Source organism: Dromiciops gliroides, chromosome 1, assembly GCF_019393635.1.
Source record: "Dromiciops gliroides isolate mDroGli1 chromosome 1, mDroGli1.pri, whole genome shotgun sequence".
NCBI lineage: Eukaryota > Metazoa > Chordata > Mammalia > Microbiotheria > Microbiotheriidae > Dromiciops > Dromiciops gliroides.
Genome location: NC_057861.1, coordinates 379,645,924 through 379,648,828, shown reverse-complemented (window position 1 = coordinate 379,648,828; position 2,905 = coordinate 379,645,924). Strand labels below are relative to the sequence as shown.

The 2,905-nt window shown below is 55.6% G+C and overlaps 1 pseudogene; it reads left to right on the top strand.

Moving 5' to 3' along the window:
- The first annotated feature begins 247 nt into the window (after window positions 1-247).
- On the top strand, window positions 248-2,232 carry LOC122749480 (annotated as a pseudogene).
- The last annotated feature ends 673 nt before the right edge of the window (window positions 2,233-2,905 follow it).

The following is a 2,905-nucleotide window of genomic DNA, read 5'->3' as shown; positions in this document are numbered from 1 at the left end:
AGGACAGAAGAGAGGGCTTGTGGTCATTCACAGAGAAGAGCACAGGCCAGGAAAGTAGTAAACAGAACTCTTCTTACATCATACGGCGTCATGACCAGTCACTTCAGCAGAAGCTCTGAGAGCGTGGCCCGAAGGGTCCTGCAGGCCCTGGAAGGCCTCAAGATGGTAAAGAACGACCAGGATGAGGAGGGCGGAAGCTGCGGGCGGTGGCGGCAGCGGTGGCCAGGAGGGCCTGGCAGCGGCCCTGATGTGGCTGCAGCAGGGGCTCAAGGGGCTGCCAGGGCTGCTGTCCAGTACCTGGGCCCGCCTCCTGCTGGGGCTGCTAGGGCTGCTGCTCTCGTGGTATGTGGGCGGACGGGTGAGGCGGTCAGGTTCCGGGGCTGGGTCGGGCCTGCACCTGCTGTGCTGGAGCTTTGGCCAGCACCGCGCGGCAGCGCCGCAGGCCTGCATGAAGGCGGCCAACTGCGTGTGGCAGGTGCTGGAGGAGCGTGGCGAGGCGACGCTGCTGAGCGCGCCGGTCCCCATGGCTCCGCGAGCGCGGAGTCTGCCACGGCCACGCCGCCCGCCCTGGTAGGCAACGGCTTCCTGGTCCTGGATGTGAGCCGCAACCAGCTGGGGGTGCTTGCGGCCGCTGAGCGCGCAGGCCGAGGCGGGCGCCCCCGCGCTGCAGTGACGCCAGGGCCTGGTGCGCCGTCTGCGCCGCCTGCAGCAGCCCGAGCTGCCGCCTGGGACTGGGGCCGGTCCTGAGGGGCAGTGGGAGGCAGGGGTCTGGCAGCGCTGGCGGGGCCGGGGACCCAGTGCCTGCTGCTGTAGGAGGACTTCCTGGATGCACCGCGAGTGCCCCCACCTCTACGTGCAGTGCATCCACATCCACAACTCCATGGAGCTCGTCGCTGTGCTCTGGACCGTGGCGCCCACTCCCAGGGCGCCTCTCAAGGCCTTCAACAGCACCCTGGAGAAGGCCGGCGACCACCTGTTCCTGCTCCACTCTGGACACAAGCCCCCGCTGCCCAACGGCAAGGTGAACCTGGTGCTGATGGCCGCCAAGAAGCTGGTAGACCTGCTCCAGATGTCCCCCAAGTCACTGCTGGATGAGGCCATGCTGTGGGTGGTCTACATCTCGGAGCCCTTGGACCTGCGGGACCTGAAGGCCAAGGAGGCTAAGGAGATGAAGGAACAGCAGACCCTCTATGACATAGCTCGGAAGGAGATCTTGGAGCTGATGAAGATCCCCGTGGCTGATCTCTTCCAGGACCATCAGCAGCTCTGGGCCCAGCTCTTGCCTCAGGGGCTGAAATGGAAAAGATCAATGATGCTCACACACCATCTAGCCTGACTCTCAACTTGATACAGTACTACATGCTGTCCTGCTCACCAGCCCCTCTGCTGAGTCCTAGCCTGAACCGGTGGGAACAGGAGCAGATGGAGTCAACTCTGAATTATGAAGATCACTGCTTCAGCGGTCACCCAACCATACATGCAGAGAGCCTTTGGCCAGGAAGGTTGTCTAGTATTCTCTAGATCCTGCAGTTCTCTGATGTGCGGAAGTTAACACTCCAGAAACGGAGGTGCAAGTGACTGGTGAAGGTGGGGACCCCTGGGATTATGCAAGGGATGGTACTCAGCTTTGGGGGTCTGCAATTCACAGAAAACAACCTTCAGTTCTAGGCAGATCCTGATGTGCTCCACAACTGCTACATCTTACACGGGATGCACTATAAGACTGCTTACATCAACTTGGCTGTCCTTATGGATGGGGAGGGAAAGCCATTCTTGCATGTGTCTGTCAAGCCCCACAGCCCACCCGTCAAGATCTACACCTGTGAGGCCGGCTGCCTGAAGGATCCTGCGGAACTGACCTCTGAGCACCAGGGCCACACTTTCCTTGTCCTGATGACCCAGCCCATCACCCCCGTCCTGTACATCTCCATAGACCTGTTGTACTTGCAAGACCCAATGGACACCCTGCACCTGAAAGCAATTCTGGCCCAGGAGGAACACATAGCCAATCAGTACCCTGGCCTGCCCTTCCTCTTCTGGTTCAGCATGACCTCCCTCATCACATCATTCCACCTCTTTCTGTTCAAACTCATGTATAATGAATACTGTGGGCCCAGAGCCAAGTCGCTCTTTAGGAGTCTGAGTGAATTAACAGTACTGCTTTCAGCTTCCATTTGCACAAGACACCCAGCACCCAAAAAGTGCTGCTGCTGTGAACAAGGGACCTTTTGAAAGCAACAACCCTATTGTTCCTTGTTGAGAAAACCAGTGACTCGGAAGTGTTTGTGGCTGTTCAGGAGTTTTATACTGGAATGAATGAGCATCACTTTGGGGATGAGGGAGGGAGAGAGACAGTAATGACCTTTTGTAAACTACCACCTTAATAAAGTGAACCTATTTGGAAATTAATTGACCTGACTCCTTCAGCTTTCCCCCTTTTCTATCCTCTAGGAAGAGACCTCCTTCCACCTCCATCCCCTGTTCCCTTCCCCTTTTTGGAACTCTCAGCTAGAAAAATTCCTTTTTCCTAATTTAATGTCTTTTTCCTTGAATGAACTTTTAATTTATTTTTGATTGGAAATGTTGGATGGTTTCAGCCTCCACTTTAGATAGCAAATCACTGAAATGATTTTGGAGCTGTTTGGCCACTGGAAAGCTTGGCTGTGTGTTGCTGATGGGTTCATTCAGGGCCCAGTCAGAAGCAGCCTCCAGAGGGTCAGAAGGGTGCACACAGCCTGATTGGAAGACATAGCATTACTGGGTTAGATTTGGAAGTGCTGTTTCTTGGCCTACAGAGATTTGGGGATGGGCTTGGGAAGGGAATTATTAGGCTTTCTAGTGACTGATGATTGTTGAGTTTTCAAATACCAAAGCTTTTTTTTTTTTTTTTTAAGTGAGGCAATTG